At 44.3% G+C, this 24574-nt stretch overlaps 1 protein-coding gene and 1 long non-coding RNA gene across 2 annotated transcripts in view; one reads left to right on the plus strand and one right to left on the minus strand.

Annotated features, from left to right (window-relative positions):
* The window catches only part of TNFSF11 (TNF superfamily member 11), a 258185-nt gene that overhangs the window by 87943 nt on the left and 145668 nt on the right, over positions 1–24574 (plus strand). The gene's annotated exons all lie outside the window — the stretch shown is intronic.
* LOC148125192 (uncharacterized) lies at positions 134–22630 on the minus strand. Its single transcript, XR_015744521.1, has 6 exons — positions 22545–22630; positions 15342–15415; positions 10268–10347; positions 7961–8034; positions 1822–1867; positions 134–513 (listed from the first exon to the last, which is right to left on the minus strand). It is a non-coding gene; the product is annotated as an uncharacterized LOC148125192 (long non-coding RNA).

Genomic DNA, 24574 nt, shown 5'->3' on the forward strand with positions numbered 1-24574 from the left:
TGCTTAAGCAGGGGTGGGGGTTGGACTAGAAGACCTCTAAGGTCCCTTCCAGCTCTTATTCTTTAATTGTGTTATTTCTTACAGCTTTCAGATTTCTGCTTATTTGATTCTTGAAAGAGACTGAGGTTCCACACACGATTTCAAACTTTTATTGATGATATTTCAGAACCCTTCCCCATTTTTAGAAAAAAACCCACCCCATTTCCATTAAAATCAGCTACTCTACATGGGATGAAAAATATTTTCTGCTTCAGCCACAGGTTACTAAAACAAGCAGTGATGACTTATGGGTTAAAGCAGTAAAATAAGTTACTATTGTCTGTACAGATTAGATTCAAGCTAAGAGAAACAAGCATGTCAGAAAAGGCAGGAGGGAGAAAAGGCACTAAGACACACATACAACATCACCAAGTACTTAAAATTCTCCAGGAAGGAGAGTCAGGAGGGAAGAAAATGTTTTTAAAAACTGGACTTCTGATTTTCCTCAAGAGAAGCTTCTGCAAGTTTTGAATCCTGCAAAATGAAATCAGAATGAATGTTACAGTCAAAGAGGAAATCCCACAAAAATAGCATTGAAATAAAATGAAATGCACCCGGTATTTGGGACGTAGTTCCAGTTTTTCTAAAGCACTTAGCAGTGCGAGGGAACAAACTTCAAAAGCTTCACGGTTATTGCAAACGTTAGCAAGCCATTAGCCATCCACCTGATCTCACTTGGAGCAAAGACTAATGTGTAAGTTTTGAAGACAAAAATTTGGATTTGCCCGGATTTAAGAATGCTGAGAATTTGCTGAAATTAATTAGGGGCTAATTCACCGTGACTAAGACACAAGCCTAGTTAGCACGGTATTTAAATGTGCACCAACAGGGGGGCAGTTTTGTCTAGGATTGGGGTTGTCCCAGGAATGGAAGGCCAGAAAGTGATTCCAAGTATGTGTACGCTATACTTGAAAGTTGCCAGAAGAAAATATATGTATAGGTTGAGTTGTGGGCTCCTTGGTGCTCTCTGAACGTGGTGGTTTTCTTGCAGACATTTCATGACCAAACTAGGTAACATCATCAGTTCTAGGAGGGAGGAGGGTTGATAGAGTGGAGGAGGAATTGGAGGAGGAAGAGGAGGACTGTAGGGTCCTTGGTGCTCTCTGAGCTTGGTGGTTTTCTTGCAGATGTTTCATGACCCAGCTGGGTAATATCATCAGTGCTAGGACCATGTGCTAGCAGTGATGATACCTAGTTGGGTCATGAAACGTCTGCAAGAAAGCCACCAAGCTCAGAGACAGCACGAAGGACCTTAGAGTTGTCTGAAGTAAGTTTCACAAACCACTTCCATACCATTGCTAAGAAAAATTGTGCCTGAGTCTTTTTAAGTCATTCAAAATCAAGTTTGACTCAAAGGAGATTTTTCCTTTCAGGGAAGATCAATTAATTATATTTTTTAAAGTTTGGGTTTTTACCCACTTCAAATGTAAATTATTAACCTTTTTATTATGCCGCATTTTCATCCTTTCCTTTCCTTTCCTTCTTTCCTTTCCTTCTTTCCTTTCCTTTCCTTTCCTTTCCTTTCCTTTCCTTTCCTTTCCTTTCCTTTCCTTTCCTTTTTCCTTTTTCCTTTTTCCTTTTTCCTTTCCTTTTTCCTCTCCTCTCCTCTCCTTCCCTTCTTTTCCCACCTCATCCCATCCCATCGTATTCAGAATGAACCTTCTCATTCTGATATCTGGATATAAATGTCTATTTATTGTTAACTATTTCAAAGGTTTTGCTTTTAAATTAACACTGACATGAGTTTAAGGCAAACGTAGCTCCATTTGATGGAAGACGTACCTTTCAGATTCAGTATTATTTTATTTCACTTAAAATAGCCAGGCACCTGTGGAAATAAGTATTTGTATTTATTTATTTGTAAAATTTATTGGCTGCCCATCTTTCCATGGGATATCTATATTCCATATCAGGACAGGTTAAAATATTTGCTCTGTCGGAACAGCCCTTTTCAAGACGACGTTTAACATTGGAGATTAATACAACGTAAAACCCCACAGACCAATCGGTTGGAGGTGAATCAATAGTATCCAGCAAACAGCATTCAATGCCCTGAATTTCAGTAAATCCCAATTGCTCCAGAGTTGAATTCCTATGTTACTATTTTATGAGAGGCTTACTTCTGAGAAAGAGGAAAATTGCAGCTAAATTAACAGTTGTTTACGCCGTCTTCACGACTGAAGCAGGCAATTCGGTGGGAAATGTCCAATACAATTTCTAAGATATAGGTTATGGTTGCCCCCAGGAAAGAAGATATTTAGCCACATCTATATTTAGGGATTTTATTGATTTATTAAATGTATAAGTCCCCATTCTCGCTGTTGAATGTGGCTCTGAGCAATTCTGGAGCTTGGGAAACACTGCCATTTTAGAAGTTAGAGTAGGGTAGAATAGAGTAGATATAGAACAGAATAGAACAGAAATAGGGTAAAGTACAGTAGAAGAGAATAGGAATAGAATAGAATAGAATAGGAGTAGAGTAAAGAGGAGTAGAGTAGAGAAGAATAGTAGAATAAAATAGAATATAGAATAGAACAGAACTAGAGTAGAAGAGAATAGAAGATTAGAATCTTCTATTCTAGGAGAATCTTCTATATAATAGAAGAATAGAAGATTAGAATAGAGAATAGAAGAATAGAAGAATAGAAGATTAGAATAGAGAATAGAAGACTAGAATAGAGAATAGAATAGAGAATAGAGAATAGAAGTAGAGTAGAGTAGAACAGAACAGAACAGAACAGAACAGAACAGAATTCTTTATTGGCCAAGAGTGACTGGACACACAGAATTTGTCCTTGGTGCATAAGCTCTCAGTGTACATAAAAGCTATAAGTGATAAATCGTGATCATAGTTGTCACAAGTACATTCACCAGGAATCATAAGATACAACACTTAGTGATAGTCATAGGATACTAAATAAGCAACCAACATAAATTGTACTAGGACACTAAATAAAACAAACACAAATTGTGAGGATACAAGCCACAAGGTTATAGTGATAAGCAGAAAAGGAGATAGGTAATAGGAAGGATGAGAAGAGTAATAGTAACACAGTCTTGGTAAATAGTTTGACAGTGTTGTGGGAATTGGTTGTTTACCAGAGTGATGGCATGGGGGGGTGGGTGGAAATCTGTCCTTAGTATTAAAGCCATGTCCCTTAATATTCTCATTTCCCGTTCATTGTTGAGAATTTGGGGTGATTCAAATGTCCAGGGATGAAGAGTTTTCTCCATCAATGGGACCAACTGAGGATAAAAGGTTCTCTGAAGAACCTCTTACGGTTCCCAGAGCTGATACTGTGGCTCATTCATAATTTATCCTTTCCATTTATACCTTTACTTTCTACTTACTAAGCTCTCAGACGAGGAGAAAACAGGGTCAAACTTCAAAAGAGCCGTTGCAATCATTATTAATACAGCTCAAAGAACCTGGGTGAGGACCACAGCCTGAATCTCTTCCCTGGGAAGGACGGAGATTCAATTCCTTTTTCCTTTTCCATTCCTTTTATCTCTCTTGACTGATTTTTCTTTACTTAAAACCCCATTTCACTTATCTTTCCTAGAGTGCTGGCCAGTTTCCTGGCAGTTCCCCTATTTTTAGAAACTTTTGACCTCTGCAATTAACAGGAAGTGCTCAGCTTACAAGAATTCCCTTACTGACCATTTGAAGTTACACACAACAGCCTTGGGGGGGGAAAAGTGACTTATATGACCATTTTACAGGCTTAGGAACTTTGTAGCAGCCCCCTGATCATGTGAGCAAAATTCAGGTGCGTGGCAACTGGTGCGTACATGTAAAATACATGAAACTTGTAAAATAGTTTATACCCGGGTCACCAACCTCAGGGACCACCAAACTCATAATTTTAAATCCCGCAGACCATTAATATGAATTTTGACTGGTGGTGGCTGCAGGAAAAAATGTCTTGCAGGAAAATCCCCCACCCCGTTTTCCTACGGATCAATTGTTCTTTATTTGGGATCGCAGGATACCGTCTCCAGCTCTGTTCTCAGGAGGAGAGAGAGAGAGGAGAGACTTTTGGCTTCATGCAAGGAAAGCAGCAGAAGCAGCAGAAGTCTTTCTTTCTCTCCCCCAAACTCCACCAGACAGGAGTCTTTGCCGGGGCAGGAGGCCTTGCAGGGTCCCCAAGACTCATTTCTGGCAGAGTTTGTGGGAGAAAAAGAAAGACTTTTGCTGCTTTCCTTGAGTTCAGCCAAAAGCAGAAGAAAGAAGCGGAAAGAAGCAGCCTGGTGGCCAGGCCAGGCCAGGCGCGTGGGGCAAATTCCCCCCTCTGCCCTTTCCCCCTCCCTTCACCATCTCGTGTTGTTCACAATGCAAGCAACGCAAGCCCTGTGTTCCTGTGGGCCATGTGGGCGGCGCAGCCTTGTGTTCCCACGCAGCCTGGATTAATTATTTGGGGGATGACATTTCTTTGTGGACCACCAAAATTTTCTTGCGGACCACCAGTGGTCCCCGGATCACCGGTTGGTGAACACTGCTGTAGACAACATTTCCCAGATAGAAAAGGCTTTACTTTTGAGTCAATAGGCTCAAAATCTCTTTTTTCCCCTCTCCTTTTAGGTGAGAGGCTGCACTTTAGATTAAACAATGAGAAAGCGGCTGCTTTTGCATAAAAGGACATCACGGAAACATCCGTTTTTCAAGAATTGCAGCCAAATGGAGATCTTAAAATGATGCTTTTTTTTTTCTTTCTTTCTTTCCCCAGGAACATCTGAAGGTTTCCCAAAGCGGCCGTCTTTTAAATATTTCATAAATGCTTCTGAACCTCGTCGGTTGCTTACATTGGAGCAACTTTTTCTGCCTGTGTGTGTGTGTGTGTGTGTGTGTGTGTGTGTGTATAAAACATTTTTCCAAGATGCTTTTCTGCTCTGGTTTAAAGGAGGGAAGGGAAGATAAAAGCTGTGGATTAGAGGTGATCTAAACTCTGTAGCTGTCAGTTTGGGGGAAAGACAAAAATCCTGATTTTCTTCACCTTCAAAAGTGAGGGTTGAATATATATATCCATCCATCTGGCTGGCTGGAGGCCCTAACACACACCAAACACCACTAAAAATCCTGGGGTGAATATCTGTCTGTCTGTCTGTCTACATATCTATCTATCTATCTATCTATCTATCTATCTATCTATCTATCTATCTATCTATCTATCTATCTATCTATCTACCTACCTACCTACCTACCTACCTACCTACCTACCTACCTACCTACCTGTTATCTCTCTCTCTCACCTCTCTCTCTTTCTACCTCTCTCTCTCTTCTGTCTCTCTCCCCATCTCTCTCTGTCTCTGTTTCTCTCTGTGTGTATGTCTTTTTGTCTTCATCTCTCTATCTATATCTCATCTTTCTCACTTTCATATCTATCTACCTACCTACCTACCTACCATCTATCTATCATATCTGTCTCTGTCTCTCTCTCTATATATATATTTGTTTTCTTATGTTTTCACAGCTGCTAAGCCTGACACACAAGATTAAATAGAACCCAATACACAAGCCTGAGGATGGCAGATGAGATTCTGCCGAAACGTTGCTATAATAAAAGCATAAATATTAAGATGTGGGAAAATACCCGAAGAAACCTAAATACCATACACAGATACATACATAGATACATATGTCTACTATATCTGTCTCTGTCTGTCTGTCTGTCTATCTATCTATCTATCTATCTATCTATCTATCTATCTATCTATCTATTCATCCATCCATCTTTCAATCGCCTATCTCTATCTCTCATCTATCTCTATCTCTATCTATCCATCCATCCATCCATCCATCCATCCATCCATCCATCCATCAATCACCTATCTCCATCTCTATCTATCTCTTATCTATCTATCTATCTATCTATCTATCTATCTATCTATCTATCTATCTATCTATCTATCTATCTATCTATCTATATCTCCATCTCTCTCTGTCCCTCTGTCTTTCTACTTCTTTCTGTCTTCCTGTCTGAGATAGAGACAAATACTCTGTATCTCATCTCTCCATCTATCATTTCTCTCTCCCCTCTCTCCGTCTCTCTCTGTCCTCCTCAGTCTCTCTGACTGTCTCTCTGTCTCTGTCTCTGTGTCTCTCTTGCTTCTCCCTATCTGTCTGTAAAACACATTGTTTTCATTCTTCAGGATTTTGGAAAATGAGTTGGGCTAATTCTACCAGATGTCAGAATGTGAAGCCCACATTTTGGAAATATGGATAAAGGGTCTGCCTGGCTAGGCTTTTCGAGCTTGTCCAGAAATACATTATTTCCCCTTTGGAAACAGACGAGGAAGGAATGTCAATAAAATCTCTTGGAAGATTTTGAGATTAAAAAACCAGACTCGGCAGGAGGACCAACCCCTGAGCCGGGGATTTCATTTTGGGAAGCTGAGACTCAAGACTAATGCGAAGTTTTAAGTCTTTAGGTAGCTGAGTAAAAAAACCTCAACCTTTCCGCGTGAGGGGAGCCAACGTAAAGTCTACGTAAAGCTGCCCGTTGACAGTCTAAATGTTGCTTCTGGGATGGCTCCCAACTGATGGTTGGGACAATCTCAAGAAACAAGCTACAAGACCAACCCTAGGGAGTCCTCTACTTACAACGGTCCATTTAGTGACCATTCAAAGATACGACAGAAAAAGGAAAAACAGAACAAAAACTCCTTTCATTACAGAAGTTCATTCTTCGGGGAAAAAAAGAAACCCTTTTCAGGGATGCAGTCCAAAAGAGAATTTAGCTCTTGGAGGATTTGCTGTTGGGTTTGTCATGGAGACTGCCATGTTGGAGTGGCTCTTTAATTTTTTTTTTCATCTTTTTTCCCTACCTGTCCTGTGCCTTTTTTTATATGTATGTTGTAAGCTACCTTTCGTGAGAAAGTGTATGGGGTGAAGAGAAAGAGAGACAAACAGAGACAGAGACAAGGAGGGAGAGAAGGAGAGGGAAGGAGGGAGAGAGGGAGGGAGAGAAGGAGGGAGAGGGAGACAGGGAGAGAGAGAGGAGAGAGAAGGAGGGAGGGAAGGAGAGGGAGAGGAAGAGAGGAAGAGGAGAGAGGGAGGAAGGTATACAGAGAGGAAGAGAGAGTAAGAGAAGAAGAGGGAGGGAGACAGGGAGAGAGAGGGAGAGAGAGGAGGGAGAGAGAGGGAGGGAGAGAAGGAGGGAGAGGGAGACAGGGAGAGAGAGGGGAGAGAGAAGGAGGGAGGGAAGGAGAGGGAGAGGAAGAGAGGAAGAGGAGAGAGGGAGGAAGGTATACAGAGAGGAAGAGAGAGTAAGAGAAGAAGAGGGAGGGAGACAGGGAGAGAGAGGGAGAGAGAGGGAGAGAGAGGGAGGGAGAGAAGGAGGGAGAGGGAGACAGGGAGAGAGAGGGAGAGAGAGGGAGGGAGAGAAGGAGAGGGAGAAGAAGAGAGGAAGAGGAGAGAGGGAGGAAGGGATAGAGAGAGGAAGAGAGAGTAAGAGAAGAAGAGGGAGGGAGACAGGGAGAGAGGAAGAGAGAGAGAGAGAGAGAGAGAGAGAGAGAGAGAGAGAGAGAGAGAGAGAGAGAGAATGAATCATAGAGTCGCCCTATTGGGAAATGGACAATATATAAATTTAATAAATGATTTTTTAAAAAAAATATAGTTTTCTAGGAAGTCAATGAAAGCAGTTGGATGATTATCATTGAAATAGCCTAATGGCCAGATTCACACAACAACCGTGTTATTGACTTGACAACCGTAGAGGTTCCCTTAACAAGAAATGTCATAAAATGGAGAAAAACCTCACTCGCTTAGCAGTGGACATCTGTGGCTCAATTGTGGTCGTAAGCCAAGTACCTGTGTCACAAAAGGGGATTCCTGACTAGCAAGGGGCAAGCTATTCCGTCTAAATGGGACATTTTCCCAGATAGGAAAACAGTATGTTCATTCCCGTTTCGAATGCTTTACCTTCCTCCGTTGTTCTTCCTTCGCTTCCTGTCTTCTCCTCGTCTTTGGGTCTGCTTGGACCTGCAGCTTCTGCCCTGTTGCAAAGGAGAAACACGCGGAGGTCGGATGTTGAATGAGGACCAGGCCAGCCTTTCCGTTAAAACAATGCTTATGTCAGGATTCCAGCCATCGCCCTAATTAAATCAGGATCCTCAAGACAAACTTCAAAAAACTTCAAAGGATTCATTAGAGGTGACATACTGGCATTCCCTTGTATGAAGCCAACTTAATTGTAATTGTGGTGAGCCAGCAGCAGGTGCGGATGGCTGAGGAGAGCGAGGACTCAGATGAGGGGCCAGGACCATTAGGTAGTGTTGCGTGTTCAGAGATTGTGGGGGCTGGCAGCACCAATGAGGAGATTCCCAAAGAGCCTGTGCCAAGTGCACATGCAGGAAGGATTGCTCGCAGGAAAGAGCAGCTGCAACAGCACGGGTGACTCAGGAGTAAGGCTGCAAGGTAATGGCCCCTCCTTCAAAAAGATAAAAGCCAGCTGTGAATCGGACGTTCTTTGCAGGAAGCAAAGACGTTTTGAAACTCCAGCCTTGTGGACATTCCAGTATCTCAGTTGGTATTTGAAGACTCTTGTATTGTAAAACATCTCTAGGTAACCTTATCTGTTATTCTTGGCAGCCTCGCACGGTCTTGGTGAGGCTCATGCTTATCAAAGTTAATTAGTTTGCAGCAGCCTTTTAACCGGGGATACGTAAGAATCATTAAAAGGTTTCTGTTCCCTTTGGTTCATGTTTGTTTTATTGGACAAGGGTTTGGGGTCAGAATAGTGATTTACAGTCCCCTGTGACCCTGTTTCCCCCCCCTGCCCCCTGGGTGTGTCATAAATCAGATTCTCCAATGAATCCAGGCTGGGTGTCATCAATCACGTTCTCCAATTAAATACATTCATGGGCAAAAGCTCTGGTAGTTTAGTTACAATCTTTGAAAGAGAAGAGTTGGAATGTATTTCCGCTTCCAAACTGGTGCGCTGCTCTTCCAGATTTCCTTCCTCCCCTCCCTCTTTTTTATGGCAACTACTAAAACAGGCATAGGGATGTTTGATGAGTTGACAGCTTACCTGCAAAAATTTGCTTAAAAATTCGCTTTTGTGATACAGGTAGTCCTCGAGTTACGACTGCCACTGGGCCCGGAATTTCTACCGCTAAGCGAGACGTTGGTTAAAAGTCTGAGGTTTGCCCCCGCCCCAACTTTTCCTGCCATGTGTGTCATGCGAATCGGTGCATTGGCTAAGTTGGCAAAACATGGTAGTTAGCTCCCTCAACGAATGTCTCGCTTAGCGGCGGAAATGTTGGGCTCAATTGTGGGCATAAGTCCAGGATGAGCTGCGGCTCTAGAGACGAAGAAGAGGGGCCACTTAAGCAAAGATTTGCAGGTAAGCATTGTTTCAATGGAAAGGCTCACCTGGTCCTTTTTCCAGGAATACCTGTATATGTTTGTTTATTTGTTTAAACCTACTTCTAGCCTTCACCTTGTCAACTCAGTTTCTCTCTCCTGAAAGAAAAAGGGAATTCTTCCTTCCTTCCTTCTATTCCTTCCTTCCTTCCTCCCTTCCTTCTTCCTTTCCTCCCTCCCTACTTCCTTCCTTCCTCCCTCCCTTCCTCCTTTCTTCCTTCCTTCCTCCTTCCCTTCCTGCCTTCCTACTTCCTTCTTCCCTCCCTTCTTCCTTTCTTCTTTCCTCCTTCCTGCCCTACTTCCTCCCTCTTACTTCCTCCTTCCCTTCCTCCCTTCCTACTTCCTTCTTCCCTTCCTTCTTCCTTTCTTCTTTCCTTCTTCCCACCCTACTTCCTCCCTCTTACTTCCTCCTTCCCTTCCTCCCTTCCTACTTACTTCTTCCCTCCCTTCTTCCTTTCTTCTTTCCTTCTTCCCTCCCTACTTTCTCCCTCCCTCCCTCCCTCCCTGCATCCATCCATCCTTCCTTCCTTCCTTCCTTCCGTCCTTCCTTCCTTCCTTCCGTCCTTCCTTCCTTTCTTTCTTCCTCCCTCCCTCCTTCCTTTCTTCTTCCCTTTCTTTTTCCCTTACTCCTGTCCTTCCTACTCCCTTCCTTCCTCCTCCATCCTTCCTCTTTTTCTCTCTTTCTTTTCCTCTTCCTCTCTTCCTCTCTTTCCTTTCTCTCTCCTTTCTTTCCCTTCCTTCATTCCTTCCTTTCTTTCCCTCTCTCCCTCCCCTCGCGTCCCTTTCCCAAAACATCTTCTTGTGATGTTTCTTTTCTGCCATCACTTTTGGCTGCTCCCTTTATGTTGATATAAATAAGCTTACCTGACTCACAGCCACCTCCAGGACGGGACGTCATGCAGGATGGACTTAAATCCAACTGGCTTAAGAATTCCATGGTTTTTCTGCAGAATGGATACAAACAGACATCAGAGATTTTCCTTGGGGGGGAAAAAGTCAAGTCCCTTTATTTATTCGACCCATGGAATCGAGACTGGCGGTATGAAATGGATGAGAACTAACAAAGAGCCTTGTAGATTAGGGTTAGTCAAGAAAATACTTCATAGTTACTTACTCTCAACTAGGGGTTAGGTGAGGGAAAGAGAGACTTGTGAGTTCCTTCCATCTTTTGTGCTTTTTCTACAAATGCACCAGGAGAACTTTGGCCACAGCTAAAATTCAAAAGGCAAAGGAAATATTTTTGAAGCTCCTCCACGCTTCTCATCACCTAAGAGGTTATGCGGAGTGGTGCCCAGCAAAACTGGGAAACCCACACCTTTATTGTCCCAAAGGTGACAATTTTTTTTTTCAAGGGGTCACTCGACTTTCTGGTTTTTCTTTGAAGACGTTTTGCTTCTCATCCAAGGAAGCTTCTTCAGCTCTGATTGGATAATGATGGAGGGAAGAATTTATGTTCCTTCCAGACAGCTGGTCATTTGCATCCTTTCGGAGGGACTTTGAGGCCACTTGGAGGTTTATCTGTTTATCTGTCTGTGGCCTCAATGACCCTTAGAATGAAGTGTAAATGACCAGGTGACTGCAAGGAGTATAAATCCTTCTGTTCAGAACAACGGAGTTGGAAGGGACCTTGTAGGTCATTTAGTCCAACCCCCCAATGCCCAAGCAGGAGACCCTACACCATTTCTGACAAAGGACAGTCCAGTCTCTTCTTGAAAACCTCCAGTGATGAAGCTCCCACAACTTCTGAAGGCAACTTCTATTCCATGGGTTGATTGTAAAACCTCAAGTGTGTACGGTAACTTTGCTGTTATAGAAAACATCATCTTTGCATCCAACTATATAATTTTGCTGTAATGAACATTGGGCCCCTAATATTTTATAAGGTTATTATACAGCATGTCAGACCTCTAAAAATCCATGTCTGGTAATTTCTTTGTCTAGCAAAAAGTCAGACTTTTGCTTGACGCATTGAGCAGGCTGCTGAAACACAGAACAGATGCGTAACAAGTCACTAATCCGGTTTCCAGCCACTTCAACAGCCATGCCAAAGCCATGACTAATCCTCAATCACTCGCAAACGTAAGTGGGTTTAGTTGTAGCTTAATTCCGCATGTGAACCTGGCCATTGTGGTGTAGAAATCACTGTGGTTCCACGAATCCGAGTTTATCCATTTCCCTACCACCACTTTTTTGGCCAGATTGAATTTTCAGAAGCGAAGTGCGATGCCAAACTTAAAACTAGTTCATCCTTCTGCCTTAATGTGATTTTCTTAAGGCGATTGTCACAACGCCAAATATTTATTGTATTCTATTCAGCTGAAACCATCTTTTGGAAAACTTATTAAAAAATACATAGATACCGGTTAACTTTATTGATTTTTTTAAGTTATTTGTGTTTATTTTATATTTCTATAGCACAGACTTAATTTCGCCTGAACGCTTGATATTTATTTTAAATATTGCAAGAGGAGGGGGAAAAAAAAGAGTTTATTACGGTGATGGCCTTTAAGCCTGGGCTGATACATTGCAAACATATAACTTTATTCTGTGATCACTACCACATTTTAGTATAACACTGAATTAGAGAGAGAGAGAGATAGATAGAGAGAGAGAGAGAGAGAGAGAGAGATAGATAAAGATATAGATAGAGAGAGAGATAGAGAGATACAGATAGATATATGTGTATGTATGTATGTATGTATGTATGTATGTACGTATGTACATTCTCTAGTTGAGTGTACAGAAAAAGAAGGAATGAAGGAAAGAAAGAAAGAAAGAAAGAAAGAGAGGGGAAGAAGGAAGAAGGAAGAGAAGAAGGAGGAGGAGGAGGAGGAGGAGGAGGAAGAGGAGGAGGAGGAGGAAAAGGAGGAGGAAAAGGAGGAGGAGAAGAAGAGGGGGAAGAAGAAGAAGGAGAAGGAGAAGGAGAAGAATTAGAATTAGAAGAAGAAGAAGAAGAAGAAGAAGAAGAAGAAGAGGAGGAGGAGGAGGAGGAGGAGGAGGAGGAGGAGGAAGAAGAAGAAGAAAGAGGAGGAAGGAGAAAGAAGAAGGTAGTAGTAGTAGTAGTAGTAGTAGTAGTAATAGTGAATCTAATCCATAGGCCAGGAACAGAGTTTTAAAATGGAGTTTTAACATGGTCACAACGGAGCCCAAAATTCCCATTGTTAGCTGAGACATTTGTTAAATTAGTATTGCCCCATTATTCGACCTTTCTTGCCACCATTGTTAAGTGAATCATTGAAGTCGTTAAGCTAGTTAAGTTCGTTCGGTTAGTAACAGTTAGTTGTTAAGAAAATCTGGCTTCCCCGTTGACTTGGCTTGTCGTTGGCCGCTTTGGCTGTTTCCCCACCTTCCATTTTGTGGCTCAGCCTATGCGGCGTTTGGCCAGAGGCAATTTTTTTTTCTTTTTTTCATAAATTTATTTATTCAAAGTTTCATACATTTAAAAAAGAGAAACAAGTTCTCACATTTTACAGCAACATCATAGAAGGGTATATGTCCTTTAATAACAATTAGATTTGTTTACCATAGTTACGTCTGTAGCTAATTTACTAATTCCTTACTATTATACTATTAAAATACAATAATACTTATTTATCTACATTACTTTATATATCATATTCTTCTTTGAGATTTCCTTAGTCATTTTCACAAACATCTTTACGCCTTTTTCTCAACCATTTATACCACGTAATCCATATTGTAAAATACTCTTCTTCTTCTTCCCTGTTTTTTTAATAACATTGTTAGTCTAACCATTTCTGCGCATTGATGTATCTTATTAATTACTGCTAGATCGGTGGACGTCGTGGTCAGTTTCCAGTTTTGAGCAAGATAAATTCTTGCAGCTAGTTATAATACGTAGTATTAGATGTTGGTGTTTCTTATCCCCTGTCGGTTCTAACACACCTAGCAGAAAAATCTCTGGTTTGAACTTGATCTTTCGGTTTGTTAACCCCTCTAACCATGCTCGGATTTTAAGCCGATACTTTCGTACTTCAGCACAGGCCCGGGGGTTTCATTTATTATCTCGAAAAGCGATTACCCATAAATCCAGACACCTCCAAAAGAAATGATGAACTACGGAGGAGCTCGTGACATTTTTTTTTTCCCCTCCAAGACGTCCCGGGCTCTTCCCATCTGTGTGAGCAATCTGCTCTGGATATTTCCAAGCCAGTTTGGAAGTCAGATTAATGGAAACAATTAGAGCCGTGCCCCTTGCTGGCATGGAAATGGTCTTAATTACTGAAGTCAAAAGCAGTTGTGTAGTTTTTGCTCTCTCGCCTGGCTAAAAACTTGACCTCGATCCAATCGCCAAGAAGGAAGGAGGGGAAAAAAATAAAAAAAATAAAAATAAATGCAGAGATCACAAGGAGAAGGTCGCAATTTCACGTCGGTTTGGAGAGCGAGAATTACAAGGCTCCAAAGAGAAATTAGGAAAAGGAAAAACAAAAACAAAAAACCCCGACTAACTCTTTAACCAACGATGTGATTCATGCTCTCGGAGGTTCGTGACTAATAAAGAAAAAAAATCAGCCAGCCTGGAGAAAATCTCTGTGGGAGAAGATGGCGGGATCACATCATCTGCTCCCTGCTTCTAAAACACCCCCCAGGAAGGCTGCCATTTTTATTCCCCTGTAGGAAACACAAGTCTCGTTTCTGTTGAAGTTGTGTTTGTCTTTCTGCCTTTAGCAAGGCTGCTCTAGAGAGGGGGTTTGGGGAGGAGGGTGGGATGGCAGGCTTCAAAAAACCTGGTCTGAATAAATGCAGAATTTAAGACGGAGGAGGAGGAAGATCCGTGCTGCTGTCAGAGCTGGGGTTTTTTTCTTGCAGATGTTTCGTGACCCAACTAGGTAACATCATCAGTGCTAGAAGGGAGTGGGGTTTGTGGAGAGGAGGAGGAGGAGGAGGAGGAGGAGGAGGAGGAGGAGGAGGAGGAGGAGGAGGAGGAGGAGGAGGAGGAGGAGGAGGAGGAGGAGGAGGAGGAAAAGAATAGGAGATCTGTGGGGTCCTTGCTGCTCTCTGAGCCTGGCTGTTTTCATGACCCAAACTAGGTATCGTCATCATTGCTAGGGGATCATGTCAGCTTTGATGATGTTGCCTGGCTTGGGTAGTGAAAGGTGTGCAAGAAAACAACCAAGCTTAGATGGCACCAAGGACCCCACAGTCCTCCTCCTCTCCTCCTCCTCCTCCCTGAAACCATTATTCCCTTCTAACACTGATGAGGTTACCTAGTTGGGTCATTAAATGTCCGCAAGGAAACCACCAAGCTCAGAGAGCACCAAGGACCCCAGAAGAGTCCTCCTCCCCCTCCCCCTCCTCCTCCTCCTCCAACCCAAACTCCCTTCTAGCACTGACAATGTTACCTAGTTAGCTCATGAAACGTCTGCGAGAAAACAAGCAAGCTCAGAGAGCACCAAGGACCCCACAATCATTGTCCTCCTCCTCCTCCTCCTCCTCCTCCTCCTCTTTACAAACCCCTTCTCCTTCTAACACTGATGAGGTTCCCTAGTTGGGTCATGAAACGTCTACAAGAAAACAACCAAGCTCAGAGAGCACCGAGGAACCCGCAGTCCTCCTCTTCTTCCCCCTCTTCCTCTTCTTCCTCCTCCTCTCCAAAACCCCCACTCCCTTCTAGCCATGATGATGTTACCCAATTTGGGCAACAAAATGTCTGCAAGAAAACCATCCAGCTCAGATGGCTCACCAATGACCCCGTGGTCGTCATTCATCCTTCCCCTCTCCACTCAAAAATCTCCATTCCTTTCTTTAGCACGGATGACGTTGCCTAGTTGGGTCATGAAACGTCTGCAAGAAAACCACCCAGCCTCAGGGAGCACCCAGGAGCCCATATTTCAACCCTGGGCTACAAATAATCCCTTCTATTGACTTCCTCTTTGAGACGAAAGCATCGCTTTTGGGGGGGAAACTCCAAACTTACGCAGTGTGGTCTTCCCTGGACATCGGCTCCCTTTGCCATTCTTGCTGCCTTCTTTTTTCTTCAAGTTTATTAGCCTAGGAGAGAAAAGCACCTGATCAGCCAAAAACTACATCTAAACAGGCTCGCTAACAAAATGAACCTTCCCACCTCTCGAAAGGCAATTATATTTTTTCATCGGAGCTCTGCAATCTGCCCTGGGAGTTTCGAGCCTCTTTTTCAGAAGTGAAGTTTTCAGAAAAAAAATTGCACGTCACCAGATGAGATCGAGACAGCTAAACTCTCGTTTTAATATGGCATTCCCTAGATTTAAAATGGATGATTCTCCCCTCTCATTTTTTTTTTTCCTTGGACAAAGTTGTAAGGCGAAAAAAAAATTGCTTTTATCATTTATTATTCTGTCCGTCACCAAATCAATGACAAAATCGTAACTGTTATGTCCTGAGGACTCAAGGAGTTCTCACTCAGGTCCACTCACTTATGTGGGCGTTATTCCCCCATTCCCATTGGTTGGTTCTCCCAGCAGCCAGCTATAAAAGCAGGCTGCGGGGTCCAACCGGTTGCTGATTGCTGCGAGCCAGTTCCAGGCTTGGCAAGCACGGTCAGCCCTTTATTGTAAAATAAAGTATTGTTGCACTCATGCCTTGGTCCAGCCTCTCATTGCTCAAACTTAACACTGGCGACGAGGATGGGATGGCTACCAGAAGCACCTTGCAACCGCTGAGTCACTAGCCACCGATCCGCAGCCCAGAGAGAGCGATCGGCTGGCGATAAGGGAAACGCTGATCCGCAGCCAGAGAGAGCGGTCAGCCATCAAAACGAGCGATCAAAAAGAGCAACGCTGATCCGCAGCCAGAGAAAGCGGTCTGATTCAAAAAAGTTAGAAGCGTCTGTAGCCGCTTGTTAGCCCCCGCTACGGGAAAGTGAAGCGCTGCGAGCCGCAGCCGCTCTGCATTTGGCGCAAATTCAAACGGGTGTCATTTGAATTTGAGCCAGTAGGAAAACACAGCACAGCGCTGTAGGAAGTCACTAACGCCCACTTTTTGGCGCGATTCTAGACACCTCCAACGGCTAGCAGCCAACGTGGTAACCCAGAGAGAGAAAGAGAGGGTAGCAAAAACCTCTCCAGAGCTGATATCACTAATACTCACGAGCGCTCGTAGTCCTAGAGAGATTTTTTCCACAGGTAGCCCAGCCGTTTTTGCACCATGAGTTCCAACCCAGTATTCCCGGCGTTTAAACCAGACGAAGAGAAGTGGGAATCGTATAAGAACCGCTTCAACCATTACATCGATGCGGTCGGCCTGGCGGACGCTGGAGAACATCGGAAAAAATCCTATTTCCTAATCTACGCGGAGCCACCGTTACTGATACCGCCGCAGCACTCGTAGCGCCGAGAGAATTGAAAACGTTCCGTGGTCCGAGTTGCTTGAGATCCTCACTAACCACTACGCTCCCAGGCCTTCACAAATCGCCAGGAGGTTCACGTTCCGTATGAGGAAGCAATCAAGTAAGGAGACCATCAATCAATATATGGCCGCCCTCAGAACAGCAGCCCTGCACTGCGGGTTTGGAACATACCTGGAGGACATGCTCCTCGATCAATTAGTTTGTGGGGTCAAGGATCTCAACCTACAGAGGCGCCTGCTAGCAAAAAAGACCTCAACCTCGCGCAGCGGTCGAGGAGGCCTAGCAGCCGAGCTAGCGCGAACTCAGCCACCGAAATTCAGGGCCCAAGTGCCAAGCTAGCATCGTTCCCAGTCCATTCCGAAGAGGTGGAAGCGGAGGAAACCCACAACGATGAAAACAGCGTCCACCGCCTCACCAACGACAGACGGTCACAGGTAGGGGCCAAACAAGAACACACCGGTCCACCCAAGCACATCACATTGTGCCTAGCCTGTGGGGATCACATCAAAGGGCCACCTGCAGGTTTAAAGGAGCCACTTGCAACAACTGCCATAAGAGGGGGCACATCGCGAGAGTCTGCCAAGCCCCCAAAGCGCTGCACACAGAACCCCGTCCTCGCACTCGGGACCACAGAGGCAAGTATTAAACTGTCGCACGCACCGCCTTGCCAGGCGTACTTGCCACACTGTTAGTAAAATTTCTCTCCGTTTCCCTAGAAGGTAAACTGTGCCACATGGAGGTTGACACAGGGTCAGCGCTCTCAATAATCTCGTGGAACACCCTCAAGAGACTCCACCCCAGCCTATCTACTACCCGGCTTCAGAGATGCCAGTTCCGTCTGAAGGACTACCAGGGGAAGGCCATTCCCGTGATCGGCAGAGGCAAGTTCTTTGTCAGTTTTAGAGCTTTTAAAGGCCACCTACCTCTAGTGGTAGTTAACGGCAATCTACCTACCTTATTGGGGCTCGATTGGTTCCCCCACCTCGGCCTAGGGTTAACAGGAGTCCATGCTGTCTCAACCTCAGACACTGACTCCTTATTCGCTGACTACGCAGATGTGTTCAGCGAGAGCTGGGGTGTTATAATGGAACCCCCATCTCGTTCACCGTTGACCCCAGGCAGCCCCAATCAGATTAAAACCACGCAGAGTCCCATTTGCTATTCGACCAAAATTAGACGCTGAATTGGATAAACTACTAAAACAAGGGGTCATTGAGCCAACAGATTTCGCCAAGTGGGAGACGCCCATTGTCACACCCTTAAAAAGATGGTAGCCTGAGAATTTGCTCAGACTACAAGACAACAATCAATAAATATTTACAAGTTAGCGCCTACCCTGTGCCCGCTCATTCAGCACTTATTGCACACATTCGAACCGGGCAGCATTTTTGCTAAATTGGACATGTCTCAAGCATATCAGCAGTTCCCTGTTGATAACCAAACAGCGGAACTTCAGACCATCGTTACTCACAGGGGTGCCTTCCGATGCAAGCGTCTCCAATTTGGCGTAAGTGTTGCCGGGTATTTTCAATCCCTCATGGAGCGGATTTTACAGGGCCTCCCTGGTGTAGTACCCTACTTGACGACATCTTGGTCTCGGCCAGGGACAGACCCCAACTCTTCCAGAGAGTGCGAGCAGTGTTAGAGAGGTTCAGACAGCATGGCCTCAAGTTAAAAAAGAAAATGCGCCATTGCCACTAGACAGGTGGACTTTCTGGGTTATAAAATTGATGCCTCTGGCATTCACCCCTGGAGTCCAAAGTTAGGGCAATCCACGAAGCTCCCACACCAACCTCCAAAACGGAGCTACAAGCTTTCTTAGGGCTGCTGAACTTTTATGCATCCTTCTTGCCCCATAAAGCCTCAGTAGCCGAACCCCTACACAGATTACTAGACAAAAAGTCACCGTGGCACTGGGGGCACAAAGAAGACCAGGCGTTTAATGCCGTCAAATCACTACTTACGTCAGAGGCAGTGCTCATCCAATTCGACCCCAACCTTCCTTTAGTACTGGCAGCAGACGATCCCCTTTTGGAATTGGGGCGGTCCTTAGTCACAGACTTCCCAATGGCGCCGAGGCCCCCATCGCTTTTTCTCCAGGACGCCTCGGCCACGGAGCGAAATTACAGCCAAATAGACAGCCGTGAAAAAGTTTCACGATTTCTTTTTGGCCACTTCTTCGAACTGGTCACCGACCATAAGCCCCTCCTGGGCCTACTGGCCGGCGACAAACAGACACCTCAAGTCCTTTCCCCTAGGATGACAAGGTGGACACTTTTCCTAGCGGCCTACTCATACAAACTTATTCACCGCCCGGGCAAAACTCTATCCCACGCCGATGCTCTCAGTCGCTGCCCCTTACCCGCTCCGGCTGAAGACCCAGCTCCTGTCAACGCCATTTTCGAAATCACCCAGTTGGACCTGCCCATCACCGCCCTTGACATCGCCGCTAAAACCAAGGCAGACCAAACGCTCGCCCAGGTGCTCGACTGGGTGAGGAGGGGGTGGCCGGGAGGCAACGTTGATAACAAATTCGCACCCTTTAAGACTCGTATGCAGGAGCTGTCCAGTTTGCAGGGTTGTCTACTGTGGGGCACTCGAGTGGTCATTCCGACCTCGCTGCGCACCCGAGTCCTGGAGGCGCTGCACGAGGGACACCCTGGCATCGTGAGAATGAAGGCACGCAGCTACGTGTGGTGGCCGGGTCTAGACGAGGACATTGTCAATTGGGTAAGTTCCTGCAGCATTTGCCAGGAATCCCGTCCTGCTCCCCCATCGCCACCCCTACCAGATGGGGGAGCGCCAGCGCCCTTGGTCTAGAATACATATCGATCTGGCCGGCCCGTGCATGGGAAGATGTTCCTAGTGGTCGTGGACGCTTATTCCAAGTGGATAGACGTGGCACAGCTATCCACGACCACCACACTAGCAATCACCAACGCGTTAACGCGCCTGTTTGTTACACATGGACTACCCGACTCCTTGGTCTCCGATAATGGCCCACAGTTCGCATCAGTAGAATTCAGCCGCTTTTGCAGCCAACCTAGGCATTCGCCACATTTTCACAGCCCCATTTCACCCTGCGAGTAATGGGTTGGCTGAAAGGGCCGTCCGGACCACCAAAGAGGCCCTCGCTAGGTTTGGCAGAGATGACTGGCACCACAAACTCTCACGGTTCCTGATGAGCCAGCACTCAACCCCCTGTGCAGTCACCAATAAGTCCCCAGCGGAACTTCTGATGGGCCGGCGCCTGAGGACTGTATTGGACAGACTGCACCCACAATACTGCCCTGACTCTCCCTCGCTTCTACTTCTCGGGGTTAGACATTTTATGTTACAGGAGCCGATATTCGTAAGGAATTTCGCTGGGGACCCACTTTGGATTCCAGGCGAGGTCATCGCCATCACCGGGCCGAGATCGTATAGAGTCAGGCTGGAGAATGGTCGCGTCTGGAGGAGACACATAGACCAACTCAGAAGGCGCCTCAGCAACCTTGCCAACAAGAATCCAGAGTATCCAGTCGAAGGGGAACCGTCTCATCCGCCACCCAGCCACATCTCACCCAGCGACCAGTCTGCACCAGCGGTCGTTCCGGTCAGCCCAAACGCGGACAACAGCGCCCAGAGAGTTGGCCAGCCTGATCCAACCCACGAGAGCTCGACCCCAGTAACCAACCCGGGGGTTTCCGAGGGTGCCCAGTCTAGCGAGAGTGTTAGCGACACTATGCCGGCTCAACCGTCTCAGACTGATACCGAACAGACAGACAATGTTCCCGAGTTGCGCCGCTCCGGGCGCCAACACAAACCCCGTCTACCTCAAGGACTATGCATGTTCGCATCTGGGGGAAGGGGTGTTATGTCCTGAGGACTCAAGGAGTTCTCACTCAGGTCCACTCACTTATGTGGGCGTTATTCCCCCCATTCCCATTGGTTGGTTCTCCCCAGCAGCCAGCTATAAAAGCAGGCTGCGGGTCCAACTGGTTGCTGATTGCTGCGAGCCAGTTCCAGGCGTGGCAAGCACGGTCAGCCCTTTATTGTAAAATAAAGTATTGTTGCACTCATGCTCTGGTCCAGCCTCTCATTGCTCAAACTTAACAGTAACTATAGTTTTAGGGGGAAAAAACCACTAGGAACATCATATATTTTTTGACTTGTTTTTCCTAAGGAATAACTTGCTCTAGGTTGGACGTGATTACAAATCAAAAGTTAGTTGAAACAAGAACAAAAACTTTATTCTAAGCTAGAGAAGATGGAAAGAAATGAAGACTTTTCAAGGGAAAGGCACTGTTGCTTACTAGATAATTTGCACATAATCCCTTCCTTGTGCTCCCCATAATCCTTCCCAAAATTGTTATGAAACCATAATTTTCAGTGTGACAAAAGAGCAACTTTGCTACCTACATAGGGGATCTTATTTTTTTTTAATCTTTCATTTATTTGTTGGCCACTTATCTCGCCACAAGGCGAACTCTAGATTTAAAAAAGCAATTGAACCTCTCTTTTTCTTTTTTTCCTCTTTGCTAGATCTGTGTATATTTGCCTTTGAGTCATGCAGACATTTTTAATAAAAATAAAAATATTAATTGAACAAAATGCGCTCGGTCACATTTAAACCTAAACAGAATTTTGTCTTTGAACTGACTTTAGCTAGTCCTTTGCTTTGATCCCAGATAGTTTCTGGAGCGTAGACCCCAAATTAGCCCTCAAGGGCTAAGAGCAGTTCTTTAGCTCACCCTAAAAAAATGCACAGTCCCTTCTTTTAACCCAAGCCAAACCCTTCATAATTCTGGCTTAGCCTTTCTCTGATATTCAAACCCACATGGAACCTTACACCTTTCACGGAAGTCTGTAGACGTTCTCAGTCCTCCAGGTCATGGTTGATCCAAAGGTGCTTTTTTTTTTCAGGAGGCAACTAGACTTTCTGGTTTCTTTCTTTTGAAGATGTTTTGCTTCTCATCCAAGAAGCTTCTTCAGCTCTGACCAGATGGTGGAGAAAGGAAAGATTTTATGGAATGGAAGGAATAGAAAATCCTGTCAGAGCTGAAGAAGCTTCTTGGATGAGAAGCAAAAACATCTTCAGAAGAAAGAAAAAAAGGAAGTCCACTTGCCTCCTGAAAAATTTACACCTTTCATGGTTAAACATTCTGTGTGAATCGGGCCGCAAGCCCTGGTCCAAATCTCTCTATATATCAATGAAATGGCGCTCATGTATCATCACAAAATCTCCAGAACTGTAAAGGCTATAAACTTGAAATTTGGCATGTCTGTTCCTCTTGGCTTCTAGGGGCTCACTAAGAAGGGATTTTTCAAAATGACCATCAGAGCATTTAGTATTTCCTATACTATTATTATTATTATTAACACGCTCTGATGCTAAGGAGTTCTACTCCCCCTCCCCACCTGAAAGGAAGAAATCTCTTCCAAATGCAAAACACAAGCAGAGGAGTTTGAGTTTCAGAGGACCCAGCAAGGTTAGTACAGAACAGTTGAGGTAAGCCACGCCCAGGCTCCTTGCTGTCTCCTTGCTCACACGGCAAATACCATTTCAGTTTCCAATTCTCTCACACACTGACAGGACACTAGCCAGATGAATACCGATGGATGCTGGTAGGCAGAGGCAGAATTTTCTCCCCCTTATTTTCCTGCCCCCAAACTAAGCCCAACCACATAGTTTCATAGCGAAGCACACGGGTATCGAGCTAATAATTTATACTGGGAAGATGTGCTATTGCCAAAATTCAATAATGGCACCTCGTGTGCACACCATGATGTCCGTTCTTCTGGGGTTGAGCTTACCTTGGCTCTTTGGATGGCTTTCTTTTTCAAAATCTCAGCTGCTTCAGCCGCCCTCCTGTTTCTCTCATAGTCTTCTTTCTTTTGCTGAAACCAGAAGACGTGGCACTCTTAAAAACATTGGTTTGGTGTTGTTGTTTTTTAAGTTCACCAAGTTCACTGCAGAAGAATAGGGCAATTCATCCCCATTGCAAACAATTCTTTTTTTTTTCTCTCCTCAGAGAATACCCCTTGACCAATCTCTCACTTAGCAACGTAAATTTCGGGCTCAATTGTTGTCGTAGGTCGAAGACTACCTGCCTCAAGTCAGCCATTCCACATCATCTTTGTGAATCTAGATCCCTCATCTCAGATACTGTCCAGAAAAGAGACTTACCGATTTTATAGGCAGTCCTTGAGTTATGACCAAAATTGAGCCCCTCTATAGAAGGATACACATTGTAAGCAATATTGGTATTATAAGGAGCTGCTGATCCAGTTCTACAGAGGAAGGATGGAGTCTGTCCTCTGCACCTCTATAACTGTCTGGTTTGGTTCTGCAACCCAACAAGACAGACATGGACTCCAGAGAGTAATGAGGACTGCAGAGAAAACAATGGTTACCAACCTGCCTTCCATGGAGGACCTGTATGCTGCACGAGTCAAAAAGAGGGCTGTGAAAATATCTACAGACCCCTCACATCCCGGACATAAACTGTTTCAACTCCTTCCCTCAAAACGACGCTATAGAGCCCTGCACACCAGAACAACTAGACACAAGGACAGTTTTCTCCCCAACGCCATCACTCTGCTAAACAAATAATTCGCTCAACACTGTTCAACTATTTACAAAGTCGGCACTACTATTACTGTTAATCTTCTCATCACTCCTTATCACCCTTTGTTGCCTGTATCCTTACAATTTATATGGACTGTTTCCTAGTATGATTTGATTGCTTATTTGTACCCTATGACGATTAAGTGTTGTACCTGATGATTCTTGATGAATATATCTTTTTTTAATGTACACCGAGAGCATTTGCACCAAGACAAATTCCTTGTGTATCCAATCACACTTGGCTAATAAAGAATTCTATTCTATTCTATTCTATTCTATTCTATTCTATTCTATTCTATTCTATTCTATATTCTATATTCTATATTCTATATTCTATATTCTATATTCTATTCTATTACTATTCTATTCTATATTCTATTCTGTTCTGTTCTATTCTATTCTATCCGAGATTGCACATAATTGCAAATCAAAATATACAGAGTGATAAATGTATAGAGAAGTATATTACAATCATGGAGACAATAGGTATAGGTATGTTGTATGATATTCATTTTATTCACTTTTTCTATGGACTATACTGTATGAAAAAGAAAAAAAATGGTCATAACTAGGATATATAACATCATGTCTATTTTAAAAAGGTGCTGATACAACCAGCATATCGTTGTTACAAAATTGAAATTGCGATGTAAAATGAAGGAAAATGCACAGTAACATCAAAAAAATAAAATAATAAAAAATTGAGCCCTAAATTTGTGTTGCTAGGCAAGACATTTGTGAATGCCCCATTTTATGACAGGATGCCAAAATATGCTGAAATATAACCGAGAAAGGGTTTTTTCCTCAATTTCTCAAAAATCTTGGGAAAAAAAAAAGCCGCTGGGGCCTGAAAATCACAGCCTATTTCTAAATTGTTGCAGCGGTGAAGTCATCTGTAGCCAGAAGTCATGGGAAGGGAATCGCACAAAGGACCCAAATGTTACACACCCAAAGTTCACACACCACGCTCCAGTTTTGTTTTAACCGTTAACCGCAGTTGGTTGAACAAACCACGGTGGCATGATTCACACATATGTCATGCTAATGGGAGGGCAGACGAAGCCAAAAGCAAGCCACATTTTTGGATGAGGGCGTGCGCGGTGCATGGAATCAAACCTGAGAGTGATACCGCATGTGCTCATCTACAAAACCCAGCTCTTATTCACCCCAGTATAAATGCCAGTTTTAAATGCTGCAAAAAAATAAAATAACATGA

The sequence above is a fragment of the Pseudonaja textilis genome, chromosome 8, assembly GCF_049901715.1.
Source record: "Pseudonaja textilis isolate UNSWEBS1 chromosome 8, rPseTex1.2, whole genome shotgun sequence".
NCBI classification, from domain to species: Eukaryota; Metazoa; Chordata; class Lepidosauria; order Squamata; family Elapidae; genus Pseudonaja; species Pseudonaja textilis.